General features: G+C 34.6%; 1 protein-coding gene across 6 annotated transcripts in view; it reads right to left on the minus strand.

Moving 5' to 3' along the window:
• LOC115066076 (sodium- and chloride-dependent GABA transporter 1) overlaps window positions 1–21,398 on the minus strand; it is a 373,293-nt gene extending 351,895 nt beyond the window's left edge. For 2 of the 6 annotated variants that reach the window (XM_049459651.1, XM_049459648.1), the window contains exon 1: window positions 21,082–21,383. The gene's annotated coding sequence lies outside the window, so the exon portion shown is untranslated. Of the gene's footprint in view, window positions 1–365; window positions 605–18,945; window positions 19,017–21,081 lie in introns of those variants that run through there. The other 4 variants (XM_049459650.1, XM_049459653.1, XM_049459649.1 and 1 more) reach the window with 4 other exon arrangements.
• Between the last annotated feature and the right edge of the window lie 1,745 nt (window positions 21,399–23,143).

Genomic DNA, 23,143 nt, shown 5'->3' on the forward strand with positions numbered 1-23,143 from the left:
CGAAGGAATGTTTATTATGGTGCAAAGTATCCGATAAGGCAAAAAAAACTATTTCTCGAAAATTTCACTCTGACACGATTTGTGAAGTCAACAAAATATGTAGATTTCCAATTTAACTATTCCATTATATTGCTATCACGATGATATCCTCGACAACAAAGAGGAGCGGTGGCGCGGGTTTACGCTAGTAGTGACATATTTCACTTGACTTTAGTTCACAAGAATTGCGCGAATATCAAATTACTTGCCCCTCCCTTATAATTTTTAATAAGGTTTCGGAGTATTCTTAAATATTGCACGTAACATTACGGCTTGCATATTAATGTCTGTCTAAACTTATCATGGTACACTTTTTTGATACTTACAATTTCTGGCAGTTATTGGATTACTTTAAAATTTTAGAGCTTTATTACGTGCTTCACACTTATTCGTAAGATTAGGTAATAACTGTATCCACTATAAATTTGAAAGTTCTTACAATCTTTACAGATTATTTTATTGTTGTCTCATTTTATTATTATATTGGCATTTAAATTGATTATTTAATAGTTTTCAGAACTTTTTATGTTCCTGAGTTTCAGAAAGGCGGCTGAAATGTAATATGTATTTTATTTTTTGCTATCACTGAAACTGTTGCCCACAGAAAAACCCAAATCTGTTTGTGTGGCGCTATTATAATGCATCAGTTTATACACTATGATGTAAATCGGCAACTGCTCCCTTAATTTCAAACAACAACAGTATAACGAGACACACAAAGTTTTTTAACAGCTTTAATCGCATTTCCTTTGCATCGCTTTGATTTTGAGCTCTTACTTAATTTTATGACCTCTTTATGATTGAATATAATTTCCCCTCGTTGCCAAGTCTCTTATTCAAATGTAATCCCCTTTCTACTGTAACATGTGTAAACATAAAATGTTATTTAAGCACGTCAAAATTAAAAGGGACTTAATTCTAAATTCTTATTACTTTGAGCAATGCATTAAAGCTAATTTAATAACAGGGAAACAACTTATCAGAATTCAGTTTTTTTTATATAACGGATAATACCATGAATGACCTAAGAAAAATATTTTTTTTCAATATATGTATGTGTGTGTATTGTTCAACTTATGCTAACATAACTAATGCAAATTATCTTATATACCAAATATTTACATATATACAATGTGCATTCCAAAATAAACAGGACTTAAAAAACCAGAACAAATGGCTTTTTTAGCAAAATCAATTTAGTTATTATATTCAAAATAGTCTCCTTCTGCTTCAATACAGCTTTTTGAGCGTTCCAAAAGCATGTCGAAAGAGTGCTGATTAAACGGAGGCAAGAAAAATGCTTTGATATTTTTCAATACAATTTCCTTTAATTAAATATATGAATTTGGACACTTCACATTTAACAATAAAAATTTATGATAAGTCATTCATCAGTCATTCAGGCATTCTCTACATGCCAAGATATGATCGTATAAATGAAAATGACGATATGTGCAGGTTCCCGGTCGAATTAGTTGTTGAATAATGATTGATCCGATTTAGTATATGTTTATGATGTATAAGCGAGAGATACTTGCAGCGCGCGGATTGGGTGTCGAAGCAACGAACATTGATGTGCGAAGTGTCTATGACGAAGTGTCTGCTTTTTTATTGTCCATCCTTTTTGCGGAGTGAATTGGTGTACAGATGTGGTGAGTTCTGTTGTAGTGTCATCTGCTGCGATGAACTGAGCTGTTTTATTAAGGTACGCCAGTTTTTTCGGGTAGAGTGGGCGGATGCTCAACTCATTTAAACATCCTGGGCCCCCTAGGCAAATATTTTGCCTAGTATTGCGTATGTACATATATGCTACTGCATAGTAGGCGTACTGCTAGTAGAGATGCCGAGGGCGCAGAATACATGCTGTAAATCCAGAAAATGCCTTTGGTTTTTAAACATAATATTTGTTATTTATTTACTTTTAGGTGCATATTTTGCGGGTTTATCCGACTTATTATTATAGTAAACATGTGGATGCGTTGTTTGCTTTTATTCATTTTTTTTTGTGGTTTTTTAAATTTCTTATTTCATTGGTATGGTATACCGGTTGCTTAGTATTTGCCTTTTCTGTATTATCGGCAATTGTTTGCATTCAATTTATTCTTGGCTTATGAAGGATAGTAACTCCACGCCTGACTCAGATATGGCCAGAATGGGTACTCCCTAGCCCTGGAGTTAGGGCTGTGCCAATAGAGGGATCTTGCGAGAGAGTGGCCGGTAATTGCGAACGGCTTCATTAGAATTATAATTTTTTAAGTGGGATGTTCATGCTTTATAACAGATTCTCACCAACTACCCTTATGAGGAGCGCTTATGTAGGGGCGATAAGAGCGATATCTGCTTTTGTTAGTTTTTTTTTCTATTTTACAATTTAGGCCTCTGTGGGGCAATATTGTATGAAAAGTGTCGATTTTTTTCGTGTTTTTACTTTTTGAGACACTTTTGCTATATTTAATGTTTAAGTGCTTATGCACTAATTTGGCGTTTAGTAGCCCGCCACCGCTCTAAGATTTTTTTTTCATCATTTGGCGAAAGCCATCCTGCGGGTCCCAAAAGTTCTATGTGCTTTTAATAATTGGAGTGTCGGAGGTAACTCTGACTTTGTTTTTAATTCCAATTTGTAGAGTATTAAAAAATTGTGGCTTTAGGGGTAGTCGTACGACGTACCGGCCATTATTTGATCGAGTAGTTGTAGCTTTCGAGTAGCGCTTACAATACTGATCTGGTGGAGTTTTATTTAATATTCGGGGAAGTTTCTCTATCTCTTGAACTTTCCTTAATTGTGAATTAAGGCATTTGTTTGATTTTTTCTCAACTTGAGTTGGTGTGGTGATAACTAGTTTTGTAACTAGTCCACTTTGTGTTTGGCTGTGCAGCGTTTGAGTTTTTTGCGCCTTTGAGCCACATGGTGCCTCTTGGCAATTTGCTGAATTTTGGGTTTCGGGTTTTGCTTTTGCAATTAAACCCGTGGATCTTCTTTTTGTATAAGCGCTTCTTTGGGATGAGATAGGATATCTGCTGTAATGAAGCATTGAGTTGTGTCTTTTGTGACAATATAAGCAATTAAATTTGCTTTTGCAAATTTTAAGATTATGTGTATGGGACAAGCAGCTTGTGCAGAGTCTTTTTGACCTGACGAAGTTGTTCCTATCGTTTATATTTAATGTTTTAAACTTCTCGCAAGTTTTGAGTTTATGCCCTCCTGTACATAGTTCGCATGACGTATGTATTCTTTGTTCGGATGTGAACGATTGTATTTTGTTAAAAATTATGTTTGCTTTATTTTTCTTTCTTTCATTTGTTGCCACGTTGGGCACTTTTTTCGTGATGAGAGCGATTGCTCCCATAGAAGTAACGACTTTTCTGATAATGCGGCGGTGCAAATGTTTACCAGAATTGGGTCCCAGCTGTCTGTGGGAATATTTAGTGTCGATAGAACCGACAAACAATTTGAAACAGTGGATTGTAGTCTTACAAATTCTTCACTTGTTTCTTTCTTGATTTTAGGCAAGTTTAATAGTGTCGTTACTTGCTTATCGACCAGTATTCTGTCATTTTCGTATCTTGCTTTTAGAGCTTCCCAAGCCAAATTGAAATTGTCGTCATTTAATGCGAACTGTTTAACTATTTCGCCTGCTTGACCCTTTGTTTTGTATCGGAGGTGGTACATTTTTTGTGCCTTTGATAGTTGTGGATGGTTGATGTAAACGGCTGTGAACATGTCCCGGAAGGACGGCCATTCTTCATAACCTCCGTAAAAGGTTTCTGTATCACATGCAGGCACCTTGAGTTGGATGCCTGAACTTGCCTCTTGATTGTCTATTTGTGACAGCTCTACTCTACTGTGGGGAGTAGGTGCAATTGCTTTAATGAGCTTTAGTTGATCGGCGATCATAGCTTTTGTTTCTTCGAATTGGTCTAAGCAGTTTTCGTATATTGCATAAGCCGAGGATTTAAAATTATGTGTATCTGAATCGTCAGAATCTAGAATGGCGTCATGAGCCGCTTGGAAGCGAGTGCAAAAATTCGTAAGATTTTGATTTTTGATTTCTAATAACGATTCAGAGGTTTCGTGAATCGGTAAGGAGGCAAATCTAGTGCTGTATCTTATTAAACTATCACTTTGGGAAATGAATTTAACAACCTCTTTTGAGCGTGTAGCTCCTGTAGGTGTATTTTGATTTTTATTATTATTCATTATTTTTACTGTATAGTAAAATATTTGTCAAAATGAGTTAAATTTGTCTCAGTGTAAACCGAATTCTCTTTTCAATAAATTTCGTATAAAACGGTTTCTTTATTTTTTATTATTACCGTTTCTTATTTACTTGATAAACGATATTGTTTATTTATATTTTAGTTTGAAGTTTGAAAATATCCGCACTTTAAATTTACTAACACTTTTTACGTCCTTATGTTAGTATTTAGGTACACCCTAATACTTGGACTTGTATGTATATATGTATGTGCTTATTAAGGTACTTATGTTTTGTGCGATTGAGAGCTCGCTGAGGAGATCAATGCGCTATTTACATAAGTATGCAGGAATTGTTTGTGTGTTTATGATTATGCGATTGAGAGCTCGTTAAAGAGATCAACTCGCTTTTTGTATACAATCCTGCTTGTTTTTGTTTGCCTTTGTTCGTAAGCAATTGAGAGCTCGTTAGAGAGATCAATTCGCTTTTTACACGCAATCCTGCTTGTTTTTGTTTACCAAAGAACAAGTGGTATTGCCGGATAATTGCCAATGCGGACTTATAATACGAGTATGTGTGTGTACAAATGTATTAATAAATATTTTGAATAGTTCTTACAACTTATCTAAATTTTGTTGATATATTTTTTTTTTGTATATATGTAAAAGTTATTTAATTTTCTCGTAAAAGAGAGAGAGATTTAAAAGGGAATTGAAAACAAAAGAAGCACATTTTTATATGTGAATATTTACTTTGTCAAGATGTTTTGGTATAAAAATATATTAATTTTTTCCGTTTTTGTTGTATGCAATCGTGCCTAATGCTTTATGAAGTATAAGGAGGACTGCCGGAAATATGTTACAATTAAATACTTGATTTTCTTTTTTGATAATTTGGTGTTTTGAGAACACAAAGTTATTATAAATTTTTTTTTGGAAAAATTTTTGAAAAATAGACATGCATATGTATGTGCATAAATTAAATAAATTATGGACATAATACGCTCACTCTGTTTTCCAATGAGGGCTTTTGGGCATTATCCGACTGTACATATGTATGTATGTGTGTGCATTTGGTTAAATTTCTGTGCTCTTCTCCGAATCGTTTCCAGCTGGTATGACTTGGAATGTTGTTTGTCAACTCCTTCTCCACTTCCAGTTCGTTCTATTTGATTTCAGCGTTATTTCGGGTGTTATTCGCGCCCGAACGTCTTTTTTTTTTTATCAGGTGCTTTAGTTTTTCGCGCCCGATTTGTGTTTTATTGTGTAGGCGCTTTTAAATTTCGCGGGTTTTTGTTGTTCTTTTATGTTCGCGCCCGAATATTATTAATTTATGATTTCTGTTTTACCATTGCACTGTGTTGTATTTGTTTCTATAAAGGTGAGTTAGTGTTTTATTTTTGTGTTTTCACAATTGTCACTTTTTGTCACCTCTTTTTATTTTTTGCGTTATGCCAGTAAATAAAAAGTTATGCATATATGTAACTACATACATATATATGTATATTTGCGCGTCACTGATCTTTTTTCATATATTTATGTTTATATTTGTTTTATTTTTGTTTTTTCCCAGCACCTGGTTGGTTGTTTTTTGTTATATACACATGTATGTATATTTCTCTGTTGTAATTTGTATTTGTTTTATTTTTTCACGGCGCTTTTATGTTTATATTTCACCTTTATTGTCGATTGATTTCTGCTACCATGTTTTCTGTTTACATTGATTTCTCTGTTGAAATCCGAAGGTGCCTTTCGTTAAGGCTCGAAGGACCATGATTAAACGGAGGCAAGAAAAATGCTTTGATATTTTTCAATACAATTTCCTTTAATTAAATATATGAATTTAGACACTTCACATTTAACAATAAAAATTTATGATAAGTATATAAAGGCATTCGCTACATGCCAAGATATGATCGTATAAATGAAAATGACGATATGTGCAGATTCCCGGTCGAATTAGTTGTTGAATAATGATTGATCCGATTTAGTATATGTTTATGATGTATAAGCGAGAGATACTTGCAGCGCGCGGATTGGGTGTCGAAGCAACGAACATTGATGTGCGAAGTGTCTATGACGAAGTGTCTGCTTTTTTATTGTCCATCCTTTTTGCGGAGTGGATTGGTGTACAGATGTGGTGAGTTCTGTTTTAGTGTCATCTGCTGCGGTGAACTGAGCTGTTTTATTAAGGTACGCCAGTTTTTTCGGGTAGAGTGGGCGGATGCTTAACTCATTTAAACAAGTGCTTTAGGTCGTTGGCCGGTAGAGCCGCCAGTGTGCCGGTGCAAACCTTTTGAATGGCCTCTACGTCTGCAAATGCATTTTTTCGAAAAGGAAGAAGTCGCATGGTGTCATATCAGGTGAATACGGGAAGTGGTTAATAGTTACAATGTAATTTTTGGTCAAATAATCGGTCACAATTGGTCCTTCGCATGTTGGATTCTGAGCAAATTTTCAATTTGTACAGAACAAATCGTACACACCTTTCGTAAGCCCAAATGTTCGGTCAAAATGCGATAAATCGATGTTTTGGAAATGTTCAATTCCATTTCCATGAATTTCAATGATGATTTCGGATGATTTTTGATGAATTCACGCACAGTTTCGATGGAATTTCCGGCGATCACGGATTTTGATTGGCCCACATGTGGATCATCATTTCTATCCTCATGACCACTTTGAAAACATTGAAATCCCTCGTGCACTCTGCTACGGGATAGGCAATCATCGCCATAAACTAGTTTCATCAATTGAAGCGTTTCGGTAAAAGTTTTACCAATTTTGAAACAAAATTTAATGTGGGCTCTTTGTTCGAAGCTCATTTTCGCACCGATAACACATACATCTTCTTAATTGGCGTAGACACCGCTTACGCGATTATAGCCGATAACAAAAACATACTGACACTTAAAACGCTATAACTTTCCTTCCAATCAATGAAATGATTGTCGGTTTGAAATGACATGAAATCTCACTGGATAATCGATAAAGATAGCAGATTCTAACGCACTAGTCGACATATAGATGGCGTTACCAGGGGATGTTAGATTCAAGAAGTCCTGCTTACTTTGGAAAGCACCTTGTATATAAAAATAAGTTGGGTTTTAGTCTGTTCGCTATGGCTCCCTTAGCGGTTGCATGAAATGAAAAATGGCCTGAACCACTTTGAAGGGAATCCAATGAGAATGGTTTGTAAAATAAATCGGATAGGGCTGTGCCGAGGCACACGGCCGTTGGTTTTAACGTGAAACGTCCATGTTAGCGAAATGCTTTTAAAGTAAAAGATTGAAATGATAACAAGATTCACGCTGTTTTAAGTATTTTAATAAATAATCTATACCAAATTTCGTGAATATATCTTATCAAATGTGAAAATTTTCCATACAAGAACTTGATTCCGATCGTTCAATTTGTATGGCAGCTATATGCTATAGTAAACCGATCTGAACAATTTCTTCGAAGATTATGTTATTACCTTAAGTAGAAATCCGTACCAAATTGCATGAATATACCTTGTCAAATGTGAAAGTTTTCCATACAAGATATATGCTATAGTAAGCCGATCTGAACAATTTCTTCGAAGATTACATTGTTGCCTTAGAAAATACCAAATTTCGTGAATATATCTTGCCAAATGTGAAAGTTTTCCATAGAAGAACTTTATTCCGATCGATCAGTTTGTATGGCAGCTCAAATACTATTTTCAAATGTTTGTCTGTTGAACGCCAGTGATTTTGCATTGCTTCACTTCTACTGACATTGACATCACTCAGTTCTATGGCAGATCCAATAGATCTATCGATCGTCTGTTCATTCTTTATGTCCATAAGTATAGGTATTCCAGTGGTAGAGGTACTCGCGAGGTCGGCAGCAGCAGCTTTGCGACGTTCCCGAAACCGTCTCGCTCGCTCGACGCCGGACATTGGGGTACCTATGCGTGGCCCATAGCCCCTCTTTGTAACGATAGCCGTAATTTATATTTCTGGTTGGCTCTTGCACGAGCTGAGGCCGACATACCAAAATTTTTATATACAGTATACTCTCGAAAAGTAAATCGATTGGTATTTTGGGTAATTTACTTTTTCGAATAATTTACTTTTCCAAATATATACATAAATTATCTGTTTTTATAATATTAAATGCATTTTTAAACTTAAAAAATTCATTCATTTATTTGCTTCAATAAAACATATGGATTTACATGAAAAACATATGTATTTATTATGAGGAGAAAAAATTTTGAATATTCTTTTGTTTTTTTTCTTTTGCAATATATTTTCTGACCATTTACATATGTACATATCTCAAAGTTTATTTACTAAACAGACGCGATAAACAAGAGAGTAAGTGTTTTTGCAACATCGTAAAAAACGCTGCTTGCTTCGTTTCGAATTTTTTTATCACATTCTCTGAAAAGTAAATTAAAAAATTTACTTTTTCGAGGTGCATGTGTAATCTTAAAGGTGATTTACTTTTCCGCGACTATTTACTTTCTGAGAATTTACTTTTCGAGAGTATACAGTATTTATTATCACTTTCTGGTTGTTTTAAATATAAATACTGTCTAAATTACACTTTTGTATAAATCAATCGGTTTAAATAAACTTGACAAACACACGAAAGAATCACAGCGTTATATAGTCGGAGTCACGAGAGATGAGAGCGCCGGTTTCGCACAGTTAACGCAGTATGCCTCCCCCGCCACCCCGCTCGACCCTGACATGAGCTCAATGTCATAACAGCGAGCTAACTATATAAGCGAAATATTCACACCACATTTTTGTTTGTTGTTTCTAAGACTAATAGTTTTTTAATTATTAAGGTATAATGATATAACCCTTTTCGTTACGGTCCACTTTTTACCGCTACCCGTATGTTTCGGCGCGATTTTAAAGACGTTTCACGCAAAAAAATCAGAAAATGTTAATTTTTAACCCACTTACGACCGTAAATTAATAATAAATCATTACTTACTTATAACAGCGAATGTTAAATTTAGACAGATAATCTTATTTAATATTGAGCTAAAGCTGCAAAACACTGATAAGGGCGTGCAAATTCTGAAATGTTAGAGCAAAATGTACAATACCAACACATGTCTCTCTTTATTTATATCGTTTGAATTCAGTTCGTACAGATTTGATAGATTCATATGGATTTCCCGTTATATTTAAATGATAAACGCGCGTATAAAGAGATAATTAGAATTTTTTATTTTATTGAAGCTTACATAATAAACAATTATTATATAAACTAAAGTACGCAGCGCTAGCATCATAGGCTTTCGGCTGATAAATAGAATTAGATGTGGCGATTTCACAAAAATGAATCTCAACAGAGCCCTAAACTGTAGTAAAATGAGGTGGAGGCTCCTATGAAGCAAAACATTTTGTTACCAAATTGTACAAACTGAAAAATTGAGTAGAGGAATAATTTGCATGAGTCAAAATATATTTTTAAACTTTAGAATTTTGTTAGAAATAAAAAATTTAAAAATATGTAGTTTATTTTATGAAACGCAGCTCGAGGCTAAAACCCCTTGTACTGTAAATAAAAATGAATGCTTGTTTGTTAGTAACGCAAGGGCTCAAGAACAGCTGACCCATTCTTCATGAAATTTTCAGAGGTTGTTCGTTGTGGATCTAGGAATGTTAAGAAATTAAAAAAACCTTATACTTTTTCATGAGGAAAGTTGGAAAATTCCACGAAGTGTTTTTTTACACAATTTTTATTTTTTATTTTTTGTTTTTATCTTTCAATTGATTTATTTGGAAGTTATTTGTATCGTTCAATTCTGTCGTTTTCTTTCTTTATTTCGGCTATATGAATAGTAAATTATTGATGTGTACAAAATGATCAATTACAGATAGAAAATTTGTTACGTTGCCACGAAGAAGTTGCCCTAATAGTGGTCGGCGTTCTTTTTGCCATCAAAATACATTGGCAGCCCAAGGAATATGCACGAGTACTCGCAGGATGCGATGACATATGTACGTGCGCAATTATGGATGGCCTGATTTTTTTGTTACATTCACCTGCAATGCAAAATGGCCACAGATTACGAAATTATTGAATCGCGGTCAATCGGCAAGTGATCGTCACGATGTCATAGCACGATTTTTTAAACAGCTACTATGTTTGATGGATTTTATCTTGAAGGAACGTATATATGACGCTGTTAGACGCTGGATGTACTCTGTTGAGTTGGAGTTGGATGGTGGTTACACCAGAACAAATTGATGAAATCATTTCTGCGGAAGTTCCTGATCCAGAGATAGATCCCGAATTATACGAAGTGGTGAAGACGAATATGGTTCATGGACCTTGCGGACACCAAATGATATTCACTGGAATAAATAGATGGACCATGCGACAGCTACTACGCATGCCACTGAAGTTTGCACACTTTTAGCTATGATCATTTCGATCGGCCTTCAACTCCGCGACAATTATGGGCTACAAACAAAAATAACATTGTCGAACACATTTTACATCGTATTCGCTAAGTATTGGAAATGGACAAACTCCGATGCTTCCAGTGTCTTGATATCAATTCACCTGCCTTTGGTCAATTCACTTCAATGAAAAACTCATCACGAATGTTTATACTGACATTGGCCAAATATCGTTACAACTATTCCATGAGCGCACGCGGAATTTTAGCTTCCAAAAATATCGATGTTAATGACTTAAACTGAAAGATTCAAAGTCAACTTCCGGGAGATATGAGCTCATACAAATCGATCGATCGTCTTGAAAATGAAGACGAAGGCGTGAATTATCAAGTGAAATTTGTAAATTCTTTAGAGAGGCTAAGTATGCCGCCGCATTATTTGCGTCTCAAAGGTGGATCTGTCATTATTATGTTTCGCAATCTTCATGCGCCGAAACTATGTAATGAAACCCGACTGATTGTGCCGCAGCTATCGAATTCTACGAATTCCTTTCAGTCCCAACGATTTGTTTCTTCAGTTCAAACGTATTCAGATTCCAGAGAAAATTGCATTTGTGATTACAATCAAGAGGACACAAGGATAGGCGCTAGAAGTGCGTGGCATAAATCTGGAAATGTTATCTTCTCTGTACATTTACGCACCGGAATAGAAACCAAAAAATTATGTTTATCAAGCTGCGTTCCATTGAAAAAAATGTAGAAAAATTGCAAATAAGTGATTTACAACACAACATAAATTCAACTTTTTTTTAATTTCAAAACACATAATTTCACGTAGGACAACGCCTGCGGGGTCAGCTAGTAAAAATATAAAAATTAGTAGCTATTGCGTTATGTGACCGCATAACGTCCAAACCACAGTACGTGAAAATTTGCACAGGTATTCCTTTAGTTGCAGAAGGTCCTAACGAAAACATGTTGCACCGATCGATTTTACAATATATACATGTATCACTACATAGTATAAAACAAAGTCCCTTTCTCTATGTTGGCTTAAATCTTTAAAACTCCGCGATGGTATACTACTATCAAATTGAAAGGCGAATTTTTAATTTATACTTCGCGTGTCTTTCGAATCGGTAGGACGGAGGATTTTTCCAAGTGCTATGATGACTGGAAAATTCGTTGGCATAAGTGTATTGCAGCTAGAGGGGATTACTTTGAGAAGATGAAATGGTCAAAATACACCTTTCAATTCGATCACAGTAATATTTCTAGCTTTTATGGATATCCCACAATAACATTTTTTGCATTTAATTTTTACGATAAATAATGGCTAATTTCCGAAGCGATTTTAACCAATACAGCATTAATCCGTTTACAATTAAATACTTTAACTTCATTGTTGATTTCATATTGATTTATCTATACACTGTACGTATGATTTCAATGAATATTTTCGAAGATATTACAGATTCAAAATTTCCGGGACGTATCGCTTTCGGTGGTACCGGCCGGCCATTACGGCGGGAACGTTCCTATAAATAACGCGTCGGAGGCCGCGGTTCTCCCTATAGCACTTCGAATTAAGTAGCGTTTATTATTGGAGCTCTCTAGCGAGGAATCTATATATACAATATATATGCATATATGTAAGTTACAAATTGATTTGTTATTGGGTTTTTTATTCACTGCGATATGACTCGCTTTTTCAACGCCAACTTTAAAACTCATCACTTAATATTAAATGCTTCTAACTCTAGCCTATTATTACACATCATGCTATTGATGTACCGTAATTCCGCATTCCTTAGCAAAGTCCCATTGTTTTAAACCGCCCGCAATTAAAAATTATAGAAATTTCGCTTAACGGAGATTGCTTTTGTGAATTTTCTTTCCATTAATCAAAGCCGTGGTGCCAAGATCTTTTTCGTTTACTTTTTCCACGAAGACCTTATGGAATTTATTCCCAAGCCTTTTATTTCGCCTCAAAAAAACCTTTTCTTCAGGATTATAAGTTTTCAATGTTTTATCCTTATTATTCCTATGCAAAGTTTTCTCCTGAGTTTTAAGTAGCAGTTTTCTTATCTCAATTAGATTTTCTTCCGTGAAATTGTGAAAGATATCGGTTGGCCTCGCTTTGGTTACCGAGTGTATGCTATAATTATACTTATATGCTGTTAAAAGTACCAATTAAATTACATCATCCAGTTTCTGTTGGTCTCTTATGCATCGTGATATTTCCAATAATGTGGAATGAAACCTTTCCACCTGACCATTACTTTCACTATGAAGGGTGGGTACAAAAAATTGATCTATTCCGAATTTTATCCCTAAGTAACGATTTTATGGTATTCGATTGAAACGCCTTCTCGTTACCAGAAACCATGGTATTTGTGTTACTAAATACTAACAAAATTTCTAATAAAGCATTCTTAACATCTACTGTTGTCCTTGAATCAATTGGCTTTACGATAGCAAATTTAGAAAATTTGTTTAGACACGTCAAGAAAAGTTGCTTACCAGTTATAAAAATGTCTAAATGGAGAATTTCTCCTGGAAGGTTTGGAATAGGAGATTTACCAATTCCCGGATCAGGTGGTTCACGTTGGTATTTATTTTCCAAGCATATCTTGCAGTTAGCAATCATTGTTTTCAATAATTTTTTTATGTTTGGAAAAAATAGTTAGTGGAAAATTGGCGAAAATTTTCGTGTAACCCACGATGAGCTCGATTATGCTCTGTTGCTATTACTTCCAACTGATCATTTTTATACTCTCACAACAAAGTTGCTAAGGGAGTATTATAGTTTTGTTCACATAACGGTTGTTCGTAAGTCCTAAAACTAAAAGAGTCAGATATAGGGTTATATATACCAAAGTGATCAGGGTGACGAGTAGAGTTGAAATCCGCATGTCTGTCTGTCCGTCAGTCTTTCCGTGCAAGCTGTAACTTGAGTAAAGATTGAGATATCATGATGAAACTTGGTGCACGTATTTCTTGGCTCCATAAAAAGGTTAAGATCGAAGATGGGCAAAATCGGCCCACTGCCACGCCCACAAAATGGCGAAAACCGAAAACCTATAAAGTGTCATAACTCAGCCATAAGCCTAAAGATATTAACGTGAAATTTGTCACAAAGGATCACATTAGGGAGGGGCATATTTGGACGTAATTTTTTTGAAAAGTGGGCGTGGCCCCGCCTCCTACTAAGTTTTTTGTACATATTTCGGAAACTACTATAGCTATGTCAACCAAACTCTGTAGAGTCGTTTCCTTCAGGCATTTCCACATACAGTTCAAAAATACCAGAAATCGGATAACAATCACGCCCACCTCCCATACAAAGGTTATGTTGAAAATCACTAAAAGTGCGTTAACCGACTAACAAAAAACGTCAGAAACACTAAATTTTACGGAAGAAATGGCAGAAGGAAGCTGCACCCAAGTTTTTTTTTTTTTTGTTTTTTAATTGAAAATGGGCGTGGCGTCGCCCACTTATGAACCAAAAACCATACCTCAGGAACTACTAATCTAATTAATTTTACAGAAAAATAAAAAAATATGTAAATGACGGATAATGAAATCTCGATTATCACTTTATCATGCGAGAGTATAAAATGTTCGGTGACACTCGAACTTAGCCCTTCCATACTTGTTATTAGGTAAATCTATGACCATGATTTCGGTATGGAGAAATTGAGTACCGGAAAGGCCGATACTAATGTATTTTGTATTTATGCTAGGGTTGGAAGATCGCAATGGATTGCATGAGTTTTAAATTGATTGACTGGACAGTTAACCGTTTTAATTGTATTGGAAGAAGATTCTTCGCTGTGTACGGTTTCGTTAGAGGCGGTATCATTCAAAGTGGAGACAAACTGTCGCGAAAGTGCGTCAGCTACCTTATTGTCTTTTCCGGGTTTGAAATGAAAAGTAGGAGAAAATTCCTCTACAAATGATCTCCACCTCTTCATCTTGGAATTGGGATTCTTTTCAGACATAGCAAATATTAGCGGTTGGTGGTCAGTAAAAATATGGACGTCCTTAATTTCGTACAAGTAGTGACGAAGTTTCTTCAATGCCCATACAATTGCTACGAGCTCCCGTTCGTTGGTGGCATAATTTTGTTCACTAGCAGAAAATGTTCGTGATATCATTGTTATAGGTCACCCATTTTGCGATAAAACTGCGCCTAAGGCATTAGAGGAAGCATCCATTATAAGCTCAAAGGGTTTTTGGTAGTCAGGATATTGAAGAAGCACGTCTTCGGAGGCTAATACTTTTTTTAATTTTTCGAATACGCGTAGGGCGTCTTGGTCAAAATCTATTCTAACGTTTTTGGCACCCACTTGTTCATTTTCACCGCGAAGATAAACTGTCAATGGTTTTACAATGGCAGCATTATCTTTCACAAAAAGGCGGTAGTACCCAGATAAACCAAGAACCAAGTTCTTGGTTGTTCATAGTTTATGATGTCGTAAATCTTATCTGGGCAAGTTTTAATGCCTTTCTCAGATACAAGGAATCTTATAAATTCCACTTCAGTTTTAAAGAATCTCGATTTTTCGACAGACACTCTCGTTCCCGCTTTTTCCAGTTTCTGAAGGATACAATCGATGTGATGTAAATGTGACTCTTCGTCTGGGGAATATATAATTATGTCATCGACATAAACATGGCAGTATTTTCCTATTTCCTGGCGTAAAATATCATCAATGGCTCTCTGAAAAATACTTGGTGCGTTTTCAGACCAAAAGGCAACCTACAAAATTCGTATTTTCCATTATTTATATTGAACGCTGTTTTCTGTCTGTCTTCCTCACTTAATAAAATTTGATAGAACCCTGACTTAAGGTCTAATGTTGTAAAAAATTTGGATCTACCTAAGTTGGCCAAAATTACGGTTGTATCCGGTATGGGGTATCGATCTGCGATTGTTTTCTCGTTCAATTTCCTGAATTATATCACCATCCTTAACCCATTTACAGCCATTGGTCGATTTATCGACCAGCAAATTTGAAAAATCACCAAGTCGAAAATGAACGAGATCTGCGTGAAATCAATAATTTTATGCGATTTTGCAACTTTCTGAATCCGTGGCTAAACGGCTCAATGTAACAATCTCAAAAAATGTTAAGCATCGAGTGTTTTTTTATTATAATCAAAATAAAAAGTTGAAATGAAATCAATGCGGTGGATCTAGGTGCGGCCGAAAATGGGTTAATTTAGGTTTACCATCTTCATCAAAACCTTTTTTGTTAACTACATATGTGAACTGGAGAATTGTATGGCGAACACGATTCCCTAATTATACCATCTCTGAGTAAATTTTTTATTTTGTTATTGATGAATGGAGCCGCAGAAATCGGGTACGGATAACTTTTACTATACATATATCGGGTCATTAATATCTGTTCGAATTTTTGCTTTAACAGTGGTATTATATGGCAAAGCCCTATTAGGATCGACGAAAGCGTCACTGTTCTTTTCTATAATTTTACGAAATCTCGTTTGAACTAACGGAGATACAGACTCTTCTTTTGCTACAATTGAATTAACCTGATTGCATGATAACTATTGAAATTTAACTTTACCGTTTCGGTAAAATAAACACCACTTACCAGTATCAATTTTCGCATCAATGTTTTTGAGGAAATCATACCCTATGATACCATCGAACGTTTTTAGATTCGAAAGCAAGAAAAACGTAGAGGTATTATCTAAAATGTTAATTAGGCATTTTCGGTTAATTATATTTTGTCCGTTTATTGATGACAATTTAAAAGGTTTATCCAAGGGTTTAATACCTTGAATAAAAGGGAGGTCCTTGATGTAATTTTTTGACGTGCCTGTATCTATCAAAATTCTCAGCTCCTGGCCGTTTTTGTCTTTTTTTGTAATAAACGGCAGTTTAAATGATTAATTTCCTCACCGGTATTTTCATCACTAACATTTTGATCATTATTAGAAATATAGTTATTTCCATACTCGTTTAAATAATCAGTTTCGTAATAAAAGCTATCAGTGCAGTCTTTATATTTTTCGTCCTCCAAAAAAACACTTGTTACTTCTGGCATAGAATTAACTTTTTAAATTTTTTGAAACGGTGAGCGACCCGAATGTAATTGGTCATGGGAACGTTTGAACGCTACTGGCAAATCGGAATTTAAGAGCTGTGGTTTACCAATATATTTGGGCATTTGATGTTGCGATGAGTTATGTTGTGGTACGTTTGTGATATTTTGAGGGTTAGTTCTCTGTTTATAGAAACTTGTGCCATTGTCGACTTCCAAGGAAGCTGGCCTGGTTACGGTACTGCGATTGAAGCGGGGGAACAATGGGTTATTATGATCCATGACTTGGCGCTGAGGCATTAAAGCTGGCCTATTAAAGCTGGCCTCTGTTATTTGGTTGAAACGTGTTACCTACCGCAAAGGTTTCCGCGAACTGCATTTGCCTATGGTTTTTTTGTAGCTCAGAATTAAGTTACTTCTTATCTAATATTTTTATAGTAGAATTTACTGAAAACCACTTGAAAACAGTTTGAAAGAGCACTTACAGTTTTTAATATGTAAATATAAATGTAATACAGTCAGCTCCTTCGAATTTCAAGTTTCCCCGTCTTATTTTATTGGTAGGGTTTTCTATGTTGATACACGTCAACCAGATCCAAGTTTTTAATAAGTGAAGGTGTGGTCCTTAGAATTTTAGGCTTCTTCGTCTCTTTATAGACGGATTTTTTATGTTGATCCTTATGCCAGATCCTTAGATATTATTGAGTCCTTAGTTCTTTTAAGCCCACCCGTCGGGCGCCAGTTACAAATTGTTTTGTTATTGGGGTTTTTATTCACTGCGATATGACTCCCTTTTTCAACTCCAACTTTACAATTCATCACCTAATATTAAATGCTTCTAACCCTAGCCTATTGTTACACATCATGCTATTGATGTACCGTAATTCCGCACTCCTTAGCAAAGTCCCATTGTTTTAAAGCGCCCGCACAAGTAAAAACAAATAAAGTTCTAAGCCGGTTTTGATACTCTGTTATCAAAACATTTCATTTAATGATCATTAGCGCTCTAGTTAGACAAATTAACCCAGCACATATTTCAAGAGTAGCAGCATATGGGATAATATCTGCTATGTTAACTTGTATATACAAGCAGCGTTCCAAAGTAAACAGGACTTTTTGCGTCCCTGGTGGCACCATCTTTATCGATTGTCCAGTGAGAATATCATGACATTTCATAGATTGGAAGTGAAGTTTTAGCATTTTAAGTGCCAGTATGTTTGTGTTATCAGTATGAAAATGAGCTTTGAACAAAGAGCCCACATTTAATTTTGTTTTAAAAATGGTAAAACTTTTACCAAAACGTTTCAATTGATGACACAAGCTTATGACGATGATATATATCCCGTAGCAGAGTACACGAGTGGTTTCAACGTTTTGAAAGTGGTCGTGAGGACATAAATGACGATTAATATGTGGGCCAATCAAAATCTGTGATCACTGGACATTCCATCGAAACTGTGCGTGAATTCATCAAAAATCAACCGAATGATGATCATTTCATTTCATTGATCAATCATTTCAATGATGATGAAATTCATGGAAATGAAATTGAACATCTCCAAAATATCGATTTATCGCATTTTGACCAAACATTTGGGCATACGAAAGGTGTATGCACGGTTTGTTTCGCACAAGTTAACTAACGGCCAAAAATTGCTCAAAATCCAACATTCGAAGGACGATTATTTGACCAAAAATCACATTTTAACCATTTACTACTCCCCGTATTCACCTGAAATGGCAACGTGTGACTTCTGCCTTTTCGGAAAAATGCATTTGCCCATGAAAGGAAAGCGTTGTGCAAACGCAGAGTCCATTCAAAAGGCTTGCACCGGGATACTGGCGGCTATACCCCCCAACGAACTAAAGCACTCTTTCGACATGCTTTTGGACCGTGCAAAAAAATAAATTGATTTTACCGAAAAAACTATTTGTTCTGTGTGTTTTTTTAAATCCTGTTTACTTTGGAACGCTCCTTGTATATATATAAAGAAAGGCGTGGCTGAACTGATTTGGCTGAAATTGGTGAGAAGGTACTTTTCATACTTTTTATTATAAAATTCAATATAATTCATAAATACCAAAGTTATATTGGAAATCATAACCATTTACTCAACATTAATGTTATAATCATTTGAAAATTTGATTACTTTAAAAAAAGAAAGAAATAAGTAAAATAAATGACAAGAGAGAGCTAATGCGGGAGAACACTAATTTTCTTATGTATCCATACTTACATAATATAAGGGTTATACTGATTGTTGCTCCAGAAGAAGGCAGCTTTTTTTCATAAGAAATCAACCGACATCTAACATAAAAGAATAACCGAATAACTGCGGTGTTGATTAAAGGGTATATAATAATTTGAGATATACAGAAATATTTTCGAAGCATTGCACAGTATACGCGTATAATTTCAAACTGATCCTTCCAGAAAAATAATACAACTTCTAAAGGCAAACCGCAATAGATAGAACATAATTGGCTCAAGATTTAGTCAATGAATATTATATCACGTGGCGATGAGAGCTTGATACAATTGACAACAACGCAGTAGAAGAGATGATGACTTGACGAGACTTGAGACTTGACCGTATGCACGTGCCGACGTTAATTATAAAATAAGTGTTTTTTAAAGATAAACTGTTTGTTAAATTATACTATTCTTTTACTTTTTTTAAAAATCTCTTTTTCGTTCATTAATACATTCCTTGTACGTTGTAAAATGCTTAGTATATCTTTTTGTTACATTTATATGAATTTAGTGTTGTAATTGTGAGACTCAGGCCTCCCCAAGTACTTAAAAGTAAATCGAAAATCCAAATTACCCAAAACTTATTTTTAAAATGTTCAGGGAGGTTGCAATAAAGATATAGCTTAAAGTGAGAGAGAACAATTATGGCATATTTTGTTGAAAGTGGACTTGAAGCTGTTCTGTGCACAGACATTTTTAAAGATTGAATAGTGAACTTTCTGAAAAGGTGATGGTTATTTTTGAGAAACGAAAATTAGTTGGTGAAATTTTAGTTTGAATGAAAAAATGAAATTTCCTATGTTAAATGAATGGGAACTTTAAAAAAAAATATAGCGACCCCTTAGAGTTAAGCTACAGCGCCTGTCTTGAGGGAAGATTTTTAATATTTCCAATCAGTAATATTTGAGGGGGTAAGAGTTGAAAAAAAAATTCAAAATTTTGTTTGAAGCACTCTATTAACAGTAAGAGATAATAATGTTTTCGTGTACTAATTGAAATTATATATAATGGTGACAGAATGACAATTCAAGTAAACAATTTTTTTTTTGTTTTTTTTTTGACGTAGCCTTCAAAGAACTTTGTGTATGTATATATTCAGAATACGAAGAAAGTTTTTTGCTTCTTATAAAAAAAGTGTCAATGAATCTGTATAAATTTTGTGTGAAAAACAAAACTAAGTGCGCGGACACATTGCAAGTGGTGACTGCGGCATATGGTGAAGTTAGTTTGGACAAAAGCAACGTTTATCGGTTGTGCAAAATGTTCTCAGAGAGTCAAGAAAAGAAGAAAATATGAATTAAGTGAAAAAAGGACTGGCAAATCGTTGAATCACCATTAAAGAAATTTTCGGAGGATGTCAACATTTCGATTGGCTCGTACCGTTCAATGTTAACCATCGAATTAGGTATGAGTCGGTTCACCGCGAAATTTGTGCGCACTTTCCCCAAAAAGAGAAATGTTGCATTTATTCCGCGACAATCCAGATCTGTTCGTTACAAATCATATAATAGTTGTATAGTTATGACATGGAAAGCTTAATCATCTCAATGGAAACTGCCGCATAAAAGTACTGCCACCAATTTTAGTCGATAGCAGGTGTAGTGCATCATAATTTTTTCCCAAACGATCGAAAGTCAATAAAAAATATAAATAAACAACATCCTACCCTTAACTGATTAGAAAAGAATACAGAATATATGTAAGTATATAAAGTAGGATACAAGTCTAGGGGAACACATGATCCGTAAAATAAGCTAATAGTATATAAGATATGATTCCAGTTGATCGTCTTTTCTCTCTATATACTGAATATAATGAAAACACGAACGTATCGTACTTCCTATATGATGCTCAAATTTAATGTCCCAGACTCGGACACGGTATTTTATCAACTGCGGTTAATAGGAATACTAATTTTTTATTAATAGCTTATAAAAAGACATCACGACATATTTAACTTGACTTTAGTTCACAAGAATTGCGCGAATATCAAATTACTTGCCCCTCCCTTATAATTTTTAATAAGGTTTCGGAGTATTCTTAAATATTGCACGTAACATTACGGCTTGCATATTAAAGTCTGTCTTAACTTAACATGGTACACTTTTTTGATACTTACAATTTCTGGCAGTTATTGGATTACTTTAAAATTTTAGAGCTTTATTACGTGCTTCACACTTATTCGTAAGATTAGGTAATAACTGTATCCACTATAAATTTGAAAGTTCTTACAATCTTTATAGATTATTTTATTTGTTATCTCATTTTATTATAATATTGGCATTTAAATTGATTATTTAATAGTTTTCAGAACTTTTTATGTTCGTGAGTTTCAGAAAGGCGACTGAAATGTAATACGTATTTTATTTTTTGCTATCACTGAAACTGTTGCCCACAGAAAAACCCAAATCTGTTTGTGTGGCGCTTTTATAATGCATCAGTTTATACACTATGATGTAAATCGGCAACTGCTCCCTTAATTTCAAACAACAACAGTATAACGAGACACACAAAGTTTTTTAACAGCTTTAATCGCATTTCCTTTGCATCGCTTTGATTTTGAGCTCTTACTTAATTTTATGACCTCTTTATGATTGAATATAATTTCCCCTCGTTGCCAAGTCTCTTATTCAAATGTAATCCCCTTTCTACTGTAACATGTGTAAACATAAAACGTTATTTAAGCACGTCAACATTAAGAGGGACTTAAATCTAAATTCTTATTACTTAGAGCAATGCATAAAAGCTAATTTAATAATAATCCCGCGAATGATCTAACAAAAATATCTTTTTCAATATATATGTATATGTGTGCATTGTTAAACTATGATAACATACCTAATGCAAATTATCTTACTTACTATATAAAAATTAAAAACTATTGCCTTATGTGCCCGCATAACGTCCAAATTAAAGCACGGAAAGACGTGCAAATTTGCACAGGTATTCTCTTAGTCCTGCGGAAGGTCCTAACGGACCGATCGATTTTACAATATAAACATGTATCACTACATAGTATAAAACAAAGTCCCTTTCTCTACGAGTATGTCTGCTTAAATCTTTAAAACTCAGAGATGGTATACTACTATCAAATTGAAAGGTAAATTTTTATTTTATACTTCGAGTGTTTTTCGAATCGGTAACTTTTTTCTGTAAGTTAGTAGTACTATTACAAACATCTATGCTAAATTTCACGTCAAAATATTCATTAGTATTTGAGATGCGCGTCGTTTTGTGAGGCTCTAAAAGTGAATTCTTCAATTTTTACTATGTCTGAATTTAATGAACAAAGAAGTGCGATAATGCACAATCTCATACTTCATAGGTTATTCGTGATCATTTCGCCACATTCTCAAATAATATCGCGCCGCAACAACCGCATTTGCTGATTTAGCTTTTTCAATTCATCAAATTCACATGTCCACTCCGAGGACACCATTTTGACTTAATTGAGGAAAAGCAGAATCGAAGAAGGCTCTGATGGCCATCACTGCGGAGGATTTTTCCAAGTTCTATGATGACTGGAAAATTCGTTGGCATAAGTGTATTGCAGCTAGAGGGGATTACTTTGAGAAGATGAAATGGACAAAATACACCTTTCAATTTGATCGCAGTAGTATGTATGTCTAGCTCTTATGGATATCCCACAATAACATTTTTGCCTTTTACTTTTTACGACAAATAATAGCTAATTTTCCAAGCCTAATACCTTAAATACCTTAATTACATTGTTTTTTTGATATAGATCTATCTACAAGGTGCGTTCCAAAGTAAACAGGACTTAAAAGAAATAAGGGAACACACTTTTTTTCGGCAAAATAAATTTTATAAAATTATTTTTTAATCTGCTATCTAAAATCTGATATCTTTATCGACTGTCCAGTGAGAATATCATGACATTTCATAGATTAGAAGTGAAGTTATACCATTTTAAGTGTCAGTATGTTTGCATTATCAGTGCGAATATGAGCTTCGAACAAAGAGCCAACATTAAATTTTGTTTTAAAATTGGTAAAACTTTTACCGAAACGTATCGATTGATGAAACAAGTTTATAGCGATGATTGCCTTTACCGTAGCAGAGTGCAGTATGGTTTCAACGTTTTGAAACTTTGAAACTACTTTAAAACGCTCCTTGCATATACTCGTAAAGAAAGTCGTGACACCTAATTACACTTTTTA

Source organism: Bactrocera dorsalis, chromosome 6, assembly GCF_023373825.1.
Source record: "Bactrocera dorsalis isolate Fly_Bdor chromosome 6, ASM2337382v1, whole genome shotgun sequence".
Lineage (NCBI taxonomy): Eukaryota > Metazoa > Arthropoda > Insecta > Diptera > Tephritidae > Bactrocera > Bactrocera dorsalis.